The following is a 13,832-nucleotide window of genomic DNA, read 5'->3' as shown; positions in this document are numbered from 1 at the left end:
GGTTGTATTCATTTCAGACTAACTGAACATTCCCAGATCTTCATTTGACAAGATTAACAACCATTAAGACATAGAACATCTGATTTATAAACAACCTCCTTAAGCAATCAAGCTAGAAGAGCTGTGTGGCAACATTGAAACAAACATGCATACATCCATAAACGATAAACTAGAAAGCTCAATATACCAACATACTTGCAAAAGATATCTTGTTATTCAGCACTATCGAAGACACAATGTTGAGCAAACAATGGGAATTATAAGACATGTAGCTCCACAAGTCTGACGTGTGCAAATGTCCGGCAAGGCCATGAGGGAAAATCATAAATTTTGACAGATTCATATATGTGTTTTTTGTGCCTTCTGAGTAGGCATTCTTGTGAGCTTTGTTTTGAGATGAGCATGCGGTTTGAATACAAGACAACAGCTCAGATGAATGAGTAATCCCGTTCTTTGAATTAACCAAATACAAATCAGAAAGTGCAAGACTTGCACCAAAATTGGAATTGGTCTAACTCTAGGATGGCTGAAGTATTGACCACAAACTATTAGTACACCATCAAATCAGTAAATTCCTACCTTCAGGCTTCAACTGAAAAATATTCTGTGCGTTGCTTTTACAATTCAGCCTTACAACCACGAATACAGACTGTACAAATGAAGATGACTCTCTTTACACATCTTTTTCAGGTTCAATTTGCATTTCACCTATACCCATGACGAAAAGAAGTAGATCAAAATTGGTCCTCGGAATAGCTTTGGTGAACACATCTACAACATGCTTGCTAGTTTGCATGAGGGGGCAACTAGGCTCATTAACCAAGCCCTCTATAAAGCAATGGTTCTCAACTCAATCTTAATCCTCACAACAATATATTGCACTTTAATGCGCTTGGACTTTCAAATGAAAACTTAAAACCTAGTTCAACACAGCATTACTCTAACTACTAATCCATATGTCACAAGGCCATGAAAGTTTGAGATGCTTTAATCTTGCCAATAACATTTGATTAAGCTATTAATCAAGCCGATAACATTTGATTAAGTTAATAATCAAATGTGTAAGGTTGTTACGCATATGATGCACATGGCAGCTATTTCATGGTAATAGGCCAAGCACCCAGAGTATGAACTGAGTGCCAAAGGCAAAAGTTATAACAAGTTATGTTTGATAGGAACTAGGTGTTACCCAATGTCAGATTTTGGCCTATATCAATTTATTGACCACTAGTGTTAGTAGTGGCATTACATACTAGGTATTAATTAAGTAATTAATGTTGCTCTAAGGGTTAATAACTACTCAAGGATACTTGAAAGACAAATTGGCCTAGCCAATTTAATTCTTGGTTGGTGAAATTGATTTTCTGCGCACTAGAATAATTATTAAAATAATTTTTAAAATTAATCTTCTAAAAATTGATTTGATAAGTTGTATAATGTTGAAAAATGAAATTAGAAAGCTGCCACTTGTCAAAATTTGCCCATTCAAGTGGGAAAAACGTTTTTAGGGGTTTGTGGTGATCTATACCAACCATTGTGAGAGAGAAGGAGGTTGTTAGAGAGTAAGGAGAGGCTGTTGATGTGATTTGCACCCACCATAGATCAGTTAGACAACATGTAACAGCAGGTTAGAGCTATCCAAAAGCAAGTATCAGCAACTCAAGATCTTTTTGGTGCAGATGACAACATACAAGAGGCGATAGTGGTGTTTCTGGTAGTCCTAAGCTGTAGATGACAGCTTCCATGGCTATTTGAGTAGGGCAGCAGTAGCTTTTCAACATTTCTCGCAATGAAACTCTAAAATTTTTCTCTCTACACCATTCTCTCTCATCCCCCGACTATTTCTCAAGTTATCTTAGCATTTTCCAACAGTTTGAGCCATTAAAGAAAGAGATTTCAGTCAATCTCTATTGTAAACCCTAATTTACAAAAGAAATTAGGGTGTTGATAGATGCCTCGAGATGCATAATTTGAATTGAGGGCCTAGGACTTGAATTACTGCAACTAAAATTAAGGAATTTAAGGGAGATTCAAGAGGCCAACCAACCAATATCAGATTTGGGACTGAATTTGTCTTTCAAGAAATAGGGTGGAGACCAATCCCAAGCAAACCGAGGGGCAAATTGGATTGAAGGCTTACTGGTCAGCACTTGGATTAGCAAAGGAGATTGAAGGATCTCAGTTGTACTCCTTCCATTTGTGATATAATATAAATAAAGACCACCAATTTTGGGGCCAACAGGGTATCTAATATCCAAGATTAAAGTAATAAAGTGTGCATTTTTAGTTTATGTGAATTTTATGCTTGCTATAATTAGTGCTAAATGAGATTATTTACCACCCTACCTGAGGAAGGCTATTTTCATGGTTCCATCGCCGCGATATCATCAATTCCCTCGAATTGGTAGGCTCAAGGCACCTAATTGAAGGTTAAAAGCTATGCTCTAGTGCTGCAAGTGATAAAGTGTGCATTTTCAGTTTATGAGAATTTTATGCTTTGCTATAATTAGTGCTACATCAGGTTATTTACCACCCTACCCGAGGAAGGCTAGTTTCATGGTTCCATAGCCGAGATACCATCAATTCCCTCGAATTGGTGGGCCCGAGACACCTGATTGAAGGTTACAAGCTTTGCTCTAGTGCTGAAATTGTATACAGCTAAAAACAACAAGAATAGCTTCAAATAGTGAGATGTGATCAAGCAAGGATGATGGAGAATCTAAAAACTCAAAAAGTATTGGGAAAAATGCAATGCCTAATCTTGGATAAGGCGCCTAGCATGGACAGCAAGCTGATAATGTTGGTTTAGACAAAAATGTCGGTCATTCTAGGCCTTTTAAAAGCTGATAATCACCAAGAGAAATAGGAATTTGATGACCAGTTTAAAGATCAGCTAAGGACAGCAGCTGAAATGATTCTGCAATTGGCAAATGATCCTCAATTTAAACATTTTTTGAGCCCTTAAAGGAGGGCAGCAAAGGCAAGAAGAGGAAATAGTCTTTAAGAGCATCGGGATAGCAAGATGCATCGAAGAAAGAGTCAATACAACAGCATGATGTTCTAAATGTGGGTAGTGCGCATAAGCAAAGAATGTCAGTGGAGCAATTGATGCATATCCAAGGCCAACTTAAAAGTGCCAATCCAATGCTTTTTGGATAGCAAGGCATGCAGGCAACAAGGGTACTTTGGTGGTAACACTAGTTTCCATGCTACGGTGGATCAAGGACTGCATACGAGGATGTATGACACTACTCCTTATGGTATGTAGCAACCAATGCATGGTACGCAAGGCCCAATGTATTCAAGTATGGCTGGTAATATGCATAACCCCATCTATAACAATGTTGGCATAATGCTAGGGCACAGTGGCAAGTTTGGCAATGCATATATGCAGTCCACTATATTTGGGACTCATGGTATTGATGTTGGTCATGCAAATGCTCCGAATAATGTTGGTCATGAGGAAAAATGTTGCTAGCAATGCATGCAATGTATGCAATGTATGCGAAAATGTATCTTAGTATGGTTAGTAGTATACAAATTTCCATGCATAATCACATTGCAATGGTCCAAGGTATGCAAACAAGAATGTTTCCTAATGCATCCGGTGCTCCTACTGTGTCGAGTACACAAGGGGCTAATGAACTAGATGCAATGTTACATATTAAGTAAGTTGGAATTACAGCAATATGAAAGTATAAAGCATTGCAATGCTTAAAGGGAAGAAAGACCTACAAGCTAGTGGAGGTTTGAGTAAGTAAAGTTAAGAGATAAAGTCTCCAAATACTTATTGGTAAAGCTTCACTATTGTTTCACCAATAAATGCAAAGTGGATGGAAGAGGATGACTTGGTAGACCATCCTCACTTATTCTAAATTTACCTAGATGCCTTTCAATTACAGCCAACTTCAATACGGGCTAAATCAAGTTTAGCAGAGCAAGGGTCCGAAGTATTACCTAGTGCTCAAAGGGGAGGTAGCAATTACACTCCTCCAATTATGGAAAGCTCGCATATGTAGTGGATCTCGGATGTATTCAGCATGCATCGAAGGTACTGTGTTGCCATTATGTCTGCCATGGGATCAGTACTCAGTATACTACTCACTATGAGGTTTATATAAATGAGTTTGGTTGTTATCACGGTTCTGAAACTATACTTTTACATCAATTTGAGATCAATTCATGATCAGTTTGGCATAAGCTTTTGCCTCAATTTTGACATCAAATTCTGATCAATTTCAGCGTATTAAAACGTTTTAAATGATGTTTTAAAATGTTTTCTTATTATGTTTTAAACCGTTTTATTAAAAACTTTTTGAAATAATGTTTATGGGTCCCCCTTGGACCCATCGTCGGTCATGCGCATTGTGCCACAGACCATCTCAATATGACACCCCAACTCAACATGCCACAGCACGTCACGGCTCCCCTTTCGAGCTAGGAACCCAACACGGCACGGAGATCGACATGACACGGCATGGCATCGACATGTCTCAACAGTCCACCATATCATCTCCCCCCAACAGGCAAGGAGTTTCCCATGGCACTTGAACTTTCTTGGTGCTCTTTTCAGCAAGGTTTGGGGCATATGGCATGGTTGGACAACCATGGCCAATGTTGTGATTGTGATGCCTTATGGAGATTCTAGTACAGTATGCTTTTCCTTTGGCACAATCCAATGCAATCCATGATGATTGCAAGGATTTCAAGAGAAGGTATGCCATAGGGATGTAAAATTTTGAGATGCTTTAATCTTGCCAATTACATTTGATTAAGTTATTAATCAAATGATCTAGAAGTTTCAACCTATAAGCCACAATACTAATCTTTTCTACCAGCTGAGATGGTGAATAATTTTTTTTCTCATCAGAATAAATGGGATTGTTGAATGAACCCGCATATGATGGTGCAAATCCCATCATTCCCATAGGTATGTTAGGAAGGTTAAAGCTAAAATCCATGGCTATGCTCTCCCATGGTCTATCATAAATAGGCAATGGTTTAACAATTCCAACGCCTATTGTCGATCATACTTAACCTTCTAATATACACACAAAGGCGTCAACATCATGCCTAAAAGTTGGCCAATAAAAAAAGAAATGCATTATTTTCATTGTTCAATCAATACCTTGCTATCCTCCATAGGATAAGAATGTCTTTCAATCATTCATAGCAACATGAAATTGCAAGAATGGGGCCATAGACTAGGGGAATGTTCTTCCCTTATAAGTTGGAACAAGGAAGTAAGCAGTTTAGCTCAATTTAAATTTGATATTTGTATCTACTATTGGCCTTGCCACTCAAGCCTTGGCTCTCTTATGATTTATACTAAAGCCTTTAGATTTCCAACTCTCGAGCCATAGAAACAAGGAACGGTCATCCTGGCCTCCTATAGGAACAACCTAACGCATTCCAAACCCTCCGAGGAAATGAAACAGGCACGGAACACTCCCTACCATCCCCTGGCCCATTCCCTATCATTCCCTATCATTCCCCTTGCTATGCCCTATTTGGAACAACCATTCCAAGCTTGCTAACAAAAAATTATTGTTTTTCCTATTTTTTCTTCTTGCTTGTAATACACTTTTTTCCTTCTTGCTTGTGTTGCACTCCTAGCACCTATTCATCCATCTCCATTCCCCTAGTGTGCACCTACACTCTCTCTCTCTCTCTCTCTCTCTCTCTCTCCATTCCCTGATATGCCCTATTTGGAACAACCGTTCTAGGCTTGCTAACAAAAAATTATTGTTTTTCTATTTTTTCTTCTTGCTTGTATTACACTTTTTTCATTCTTGCTTGTGTAACACTCCTACCACCTATTCATCCATCTCCATTCCCCTAGTGTGCACCTACTTCTTCCTGAGATATGATGGCTTCATGACATGCGCCTTAGGAGTACAGCTGCTCCAGGACTCCGAGACCCTCCACAAAGGCAGCTCACAAACTTCTTTGCAAAGGAGACTCAGAAGACTTCAATACAGTTACAGTCACAGTCCACACGAGAGCCTCTCTCACCACCACAGTCCACGCACAAACAAGGAGCACTGATTGATCGAGCCGTTCAGCTTAGACGATTCAGACGTCCTAGGCCTCAACACAGACACCAACGACACCTTCATAGGCGGATACAAGGGATTATTGCTAGGGCTAGGGCTAGGCCCTCCATATCCACATGAGATTGTACCATTTGGAGCTCATTGTTACTAGATAGAGCTCTATGTTTTACACATAGCCATAGTTAGTTTCCTTTCTTATTTTGCTTTGTGCTACATATTTTTCCCAGACAGTTGTACCATCATACACATGATTGTAACTCATAGTCTCATAGGTCATTTTGGCCTTTTGTAGACGTTAATATATCATTTCATTTCATTCTCTCTCTCTCTCTCTCTCTCTCTCTCTCTCTCTCTCTCTCTCTCTCTCTCTCATTTCTCACATGCTTGGACATATGTTCAATAGAGTAGTATGTGAAGGTTTCCCTATGAGTTGGTCAGACGATACTATAATTCCACTGTTTAAAAGTGGTGATCCCCTAATTCCTAGCAACTACAGGACTATCATGATCGGTCATACTTTGGCCAAGATATATGGATCTATATTGGAGCATGAACTTAGTGAGTGGACTGAAATGAAAGGCAAGAGAGCACAAGGACATGCAGGTTTCAATCAAGGATATACCACGCTAGACCATAGTCTCACACTTAGAGCCATTATTAAGGAGGGTCGAGCCCGAGACAAGAGGATCTATTGTTGCTTTGTAGACTTTCGCAAAGCTTTTGATACGGTGCCCTCGTACACACATCATGCAGAGATTGCAAGACATCGGAGTACCAGAGGGTATACGATGGCATATCTATGCATTATATGAGGCAATGATAGGTCATGTACGAGTACCTAGGGGGCTATCAGAGAGGATTGACAGTACCATAGGAGTGAAACAAGGATGTCCACTTTCACCCACATTGTTTGGTCTATACATAGATGAAGTGTCTGATGACAAATACCGAGGAGGAGGTGGAGCCAGCCTGGCAGGGGTGCTGATACAGATATTATTGTATGCAGATGATATTGTTCTCATTTCACATTCACCAGAGGGATTGCAATGCCATCTAGATGCTTTGCACATCTTCTGTAGAGATAAAGACCTCACAGTGAACCTTGGGAAGACCAAAACCATGGTTTTCAATACTTCAGCAGCATGGGTGACTAGATCTATGTACCACTTCACATTTGGGGGAGATATTGGAGCATGTGAGGGAATATGTCTATTTGGGAGTCACCTTCTCTGGCCCACGTTTTTCGTTGAGAGTGGCATCAGAGGCACGTCTAGCACGTGGATACGCAGCACTAGGGGCACTCTCGAGTCAATGTGCTCACATACAGTTCCACGAGCCCCGCACCAAACTCTGATTATTTGACACCCTAGTCACACCTACATTACTATATGGAGCAGAGGTATGGGGTTGCAGCTTGTATCACAAGCATCTTAGCCCACTCACTGATTAGATTGGAGAAGAGAGGGATTATTACTATGGTTGGGATAGCATGGAAAGGCCATTGATCATGATGATAGCAAGCATGATTAGGAGTAAGCCCTCCAACCCACATCCCATTGTCAGAGCAGAGTTAGGGGCAACACCTATAGTTACGGAGGCACTCTTCAGGGCACTAACCTTTTGGCACAGACTATGGGAACTTCCACGCCATAGATACTCTAGATTGGCACTAACCTCATCTAGACAACTAGCAGCAGGAGGCGAGAAGAACTATTGGTTTTCACAAATGGTTATTTGGATGAGCCTACATGGTTTGGAAATTGACCGTCTTCCACCTTTGGATTATAGCCTTGACTGCACTACACTTTCTCTCAGCCGATCAGAGTTGAACCAGGTGATCAGAGCTGATATCTTGAGGATTGAGACAGCAAGGACATGGATCCATCCACCACTCCCTCTAGGATCGAGGATGGAGTTCTACAAGAGTCATTTATTGTCTCTCTGATGATGGTTTCACTATTCGGCCAGCATATATGGACACCCATCTCTCCCACAACGTATAGGTTGCTATCAGAAAAATTCGCACCTCCTCACATAGATGGAGACAGGCAAATGGACAAATACCATAGCAGAGGATAGGACTTGTCAACTTTGTGGTCAAGAGCTTGATACAAAGGAGCACTACATATGCAAATGCACAGTATACTATGACATACGAGAATGGTACCATGCCTAGGTCTTTTCCTCCTAGAGCTCGAGAGGTGCCAAACTGCACTACTGAAACACAGGAGGCCAGCTCACCCAGAGGTACATACATAGAGAGCAGTGACAGACTTCTTCTACAGAGCTGACCCTACTGACACTACTAGCCTAGCAGAGACAGAGCCACCCAGAGGTCACATTGGATAGAGCCATTTCCCTTCGTCAAGCACAACGACCCCGTCTACCAAGACCACATCCGAGGAGGCCACACCATAGACGGATTAGAGCCATTATCACAAGACACTGAAGACTCACCACCAGGCATATCAATGAAGCAACTAGGGACCGCATCATAGCTGAGATCATATGCAGATCTTGAGATCAGCTACATCCCATAGTCTCCACCACACTCTTGTACATGGTTCTATCACATCTGGTTCTCCTTTCCTTTCCCTTTTTTTTTCTATCAATGGAACAACACTACACATGGTTCAACCCTAGTATAGTCCCATCATATAGTGATTTTCAATATTGTTTCATAGGCCACCCACTTATTTGTAATGTTATCTTTACCTTATTGATGAGATGACATTAGACATGGATGTACTCTGGATTTTGTCTCATAGGCCACATTGGCCTTATGTAGACGTTAATATTTCTTTATTTCTTTCTCTCTCTCTCTATACATGAAGATTCAAAGTATCAAGACAAGCCACAAGCCAATCATGAATCCATGCAGAGTTCATATTTGATACATTATCAACTCTTGCAAATCACAATCAAATTTCAGACCTGTTCTCAATTCCAAGGTAATCACCCATTTATATTGTGTAATTTCAAGGAAATTTGGGGTGATTGGGACATTTGGGGAAATTTAGGGCAATTTGGAGTTATGGGAGTAATCAAGTCAATTTTGGGGCATTTGGGTCGATTTGGAACATTGAGGCGTATTCAAGCAATTAGAAAGACATTCGAGACATTTGGAAATTTGTGGCATTTTTTGGGCATTGAAAGCAATGTGGAGAAATTGTGGCAATTTTGGGACATTTAAGGCAATTTGGGTAATTTCTACCATTGGGGGGCTATTGGGGTAGTTTGTGGCAATTTGGGGCAATTTAGGTCGCAAGACATATTTGAGACACTTAAGACACGTGTTGTTCTCTTGTTCCCATTCCCTGACCTTGGGCATTTTCCCCATTCCGTCCATTCCTTGTTCCAAGTAACTATGTCTTAAGTCTTTACACTTTAGACTTTTGGGTAGTACAAACTTAGTTTTGCAACATCAATTGGTCTTAATAGTTGATGTGACACTCATTTTGTTTTTCTAATAGTGCAACATGATGTGTAGAGTGTACTTTTAGAGTGTCTTTAAATACTTTCAAAAAAAATTATTTCAAAATTATGAAAATTTTCTAAATTTACCTATTGTATAATGTATAAGTTAATATAATATCTTGTTCTCAAAATGTGATCTCTCCATTTCTATCGCATTCCCCATTCTTGTTCTACACACCCACCCAAAATTTTCATCTTCTATTGTATTCCACTAAAGGTCTCAAACTTCACTAATTGTGAAACCAATCTTCCTTCTTAGCAAGGGTGGTATAAACCTGATTTAAATCAAATTGCAGCAAGTATTAAATACACAAATCTGAAAATAAACATGATTGGCCCAAACAACTAAAGCCCCTTGCAGTATTTCTTTAATTGTATTGCTCTAATTTGAAATATATAGAGCTATAGACTGATCCCTCTTAAAGGTCAACACAATGGTCTGTCATAAATGATCAACATTGCTTGGGCACAATTTGCCGCTTCATAGTACAACAATCTGAATATAGATTGGCTTACAATCTCTTGCATGCAAGCCACAATAATTTGAGAATGGGCTACCCCTTGGTTCAGCTGCAAATATCTTGCCTTGAGGTGCTATTATCACCAAAATGAGAAATGAACTTAATGATTTAATCAAACTTCACAAAGATCTCTAGTACCCCTAGCTCTTAGCATGATGACCATTGCTCGGGTTGTGAAGGATTTGAAACTAGTTATGCAATGGACAAGTGTGTAAGCTATGTGGTACAACAATAAGGCAAAAGGAACAAGGTGCAATATGAAACTTTCATTAAACTAAAAGTTTACACCTTAGAATTGAGTTATATTGAAAGTTTGACCCAATAAGCAGCTCACTTAGGGCACTTAAGTTATTAGACGAGCCCTGAGCTAAAGTTTCATCCAACGAACACCTCACTTATGATTAATGATCAAGTCATTAATTAGCCCTTAATCAAAAACGTGATTTGATTAAGGGACAACTGGTTATTCATTTGGAAACTTGATCTTGGTCATTCAGAGCCCTCTTTATCTCTCTTTCTATAAAACTTTTGGAGCAGCCCAAGTTTGAAGAGCTATAGCAAACAAAAGGAGATGCTTGATTTGCTAATTTTTCACAACAAACAATAAGAGGAGAGTGTTTTGCAGCCATCTCGAGGTGCTAAACCGCCACGAATCAATCTCTTCTTCTCCTTTCCCTCTCTTGGGATGTGTAAGATTTGTTTTACAATAGATCAGAATTACGGTTTTTTGTTTACAACAGATAAATGGCTGGGGTTTGTAGAAATCAATCATTTTGGGTGTACGATAGCTTGTTGAAAACATTCCAACCAAAACCCGATTCGCCCCTTGTTTTGGATCATCAAATCATTGAAGATTCGGAACACACATCAAGAAAAATGTATTCAAACATGCAAGTCTAATTTTCCAGCAATTAAAAGCATTAAATTCAGCATCCAATCTTAGGACAAATGCTCTAGGATTGTTAGGCATTTAGGGCTAAGGCATTATTTGGCAAATTTGGTCAATTTCAAACTAAGATTTTTGCGAGTCCTTCATTGATTGTATTGTGGCAACAATGAGAGACCATGGATGCATTTCTCAATGTCATGTTAGTCAACATTGGAATGATTGTGGTTCTGTATGCTTGAAGGCATACTACTTTGAGTGTGTAATTAAGAAAGATTCAAAGCTCATTGGTCAAGGTTGGTAAAAGCAACTAACAACAAGCAATTGAAGAAAATCTAGTCCATTCAAGAGCGAGGCACACGAGGAATCCTTAGCAAAAAGAGTGGATCTGTGGCAATAGTTGATAAAATGGGCACGTCATAAAATTGTGCAAGAGCGCTCTAGCTCTTACGTTCTTTGTATCATTTTCTTTCCAAACTGAATAGTGTATATACTATAAGTTTATGTTCAATGCCCTATAGATTAGATCTACATGCCAATTTCACGGTTCCGTCATTGGGACATCTTTCCTAAGGGGATAAGCTCTGGTTGTCTCAAGGTGATGTCCCAATGACGGAACCGTGAAATTTCTAAAAATGTCTCACAAGGAGCGAGATGCAAGTGATGACAACTCAATATCCCCTACTAAGGAGCAATCGTTACATAGTGTAGGTTCAATTGAAGGATATGTCAATGTTGAACAGCAGCACACTAATGCTACACAAGTGAATGTATCTCTTTCTAGTGGAATCTATGAGTCACTGAAGGAAGATGACAAAAATGCAATGCTTCCAGTGCAATTGATTATGAATGCATTGGCACAGGTAGCTCAACACCAAAATTTCTTGATATAATGCTTGGCTTTCACATTCTAGACGTGCCAAAAGAGCACACAAGCAACAGCCTCAATCTATGTCATTTGATGAGCACCACCCCAATGCATATGGGGCCCTAGTTCAACAATATATATATAAGCATTTATACAATTGAATCCAAACATATCTCCGGAGAAACTATTCAATGCTCGATGTGAGTAATAATGAGTGGAGTGCAACAAAGAAAGAGGAAAGCGCAAATGTGGTCATTCAATTTATCCCAACGTGCCTCTGCCATAAGTAACTCAACATTCTCATCAGTAAAACACCTAGAGGCATCACAAGCTGTAGGATGGTATATAGCCTTGGTCACGAGCTCCACCAAATCATACAACTCCAAGATGGTAAGCATCATTACCGGCAGATGCAGTAATTTTTCCCATTGAGCTCCATTCGAACGAAGAGTTGGTAACACAAAGACCTTATGGTCCATAATAGCCTAAAACTCCACATCAATCTCAAAAGACATTGTCACCTTAATAACCTGCACAAATACAAGGGCAACCCCCTCCAACTCTGCAAAAAGTGCTTGCTAGGGTTTCCTCTACTCATCTGAACCTGTTTCAACCACCAAAAGCAAATGAAAACTCAAAATCTGTCCAAAAGGCTGAAAACGCAACCTTTACTCCTTCACAAACAACAAAAACCTGCAAAACACAACAACTTTACTCCTCTCCCATGCTCCACCTATTTGCCTCTGCCTTCAAATGCTGAAAATGCAAACTTTTGTCACACTAAAATCACTCGTTCAGGTTTGCTTACGATCAATCAGCCCCTCAACGTTGTTCTGATGCCATGTCAAGCATATGACTATATTGAAAGAAAATGAACACGAGAGAATAGGGACAGAGAAACAAATAGTAGGATGCAGAAATCTGCAATAGATGAATGCTGAAATGAAGAAGGCAAATGTATACACAGGCTGTCAAAGTATCTCTACTAACCCATCTCTCTCTCCACCTAAAATGACAAGTGAAGAATGACCCGGTAGGCTACTGATAAATAGGCATGAAAAAAAGCAATAAAATAATCGGGGCAGCCGGTAGAAAATTGACCGATTGCTGCACAAGTACAATCGCTCTGTTGAAATGTTCCGCAATCAAAACGAGGTGCCACATGGCGCTCTACATGACCTGTCTAGCCTGTCGGACTGCCCAAAAATGCTGGTAATGGCCTATAGGCTGCATAGAACTGTCCAACTTGATAAATAGGAAATGTGTAACTCTGTCCGGCTTGATAAATAGGTAATGGCCTGTAGACTGCATAGAACTCTCCGACTTAACAAATAGGTAATGGCCTGCAGACTACATAGAGCTATCCAACTTGATAAATAGGAAATGCATAACTGTGCCCGAGAGTGCTAACTGTACAACAATAACCTGCCAATGCATGTCCTGGGGATGAATAAATCTCTAACACTCCCCTCCCCTCCCCCAATATGTGGTCATGTGAAAGCTCTTTACGAGTACATTACAAAAACAATGTTGAAAACTCCCATGTGAGTTTTCCATGCAAAGATATGTGCATTTTAAGCTTTCAGCCTACATATGCACAATGTACAAACATTTCATGATCATGCCATCTTGCCTATTTTAACTATTTTTCTAGTAGATCTAGTGCACAATTCAAGGCATTGATCCTTTTTGTGTGCAAAGTTGACTCTAATATACTTGAGTTCGGGTCACACACATCCAATCAGGTCATATAAGTGGAAGTGTGTACTATCTTTTAATTGTGTGGGTAACCACTCATCAATCATCAACTCTATACAAATTCTTTTTCTACTGTGTTATTGTTGGCCCAAGCGTGGAGCAATTGTACAATTAACTTAATGGAAAATGAATGTAAATGAAATAATTAATTGATAGCACAATGATACTCAATCACGAATAAAAAGCAATGTATGAGTGAGAGATAGTATAATGCTCAAGGCGATCGCACTGAATAATGCCACATTTATGTGCAAATGAGGCACAAA

The 13,832-nt window shown here is 39.6% G+C and overlaps 1 protein-coding gene across 4 annotated transcripts in view; it reads right to left on the bottom strand.

Annotated features, from left to right (window-relative positions):
- Positions 1–13,832, bottom strand: part of GCT (RNA polymerase II transcription mediator) — a 121,930-nt gene that overhangs the window by 55,751 nt on the left and 52,347 nt on the right. The gene's annotated exons all lie outside the window — the stretch shown is intronic.

This window comes from Lygodium microphyllum, chromosome 26 (assembly GCF_053477565.2).
Source record: "Lygodium microphyllum isolate KBCC chromosome 26, Lygodium_microphyllum_v1.1.10, whole genome shotgun sequence".
NCBI classification, from domain to species: domain Eukaryota; kingdom Viridiplantae; phylum Streptophyta; class Polypodiopsida; order Schizaeales; family Lygodiaceae; genus Lygodium; species Lygodium microphyllum.
Note: the sequence above shows the minus strand (reverse complement) of the source record. Positions and strands in the feature narration are given on the sequence as shown.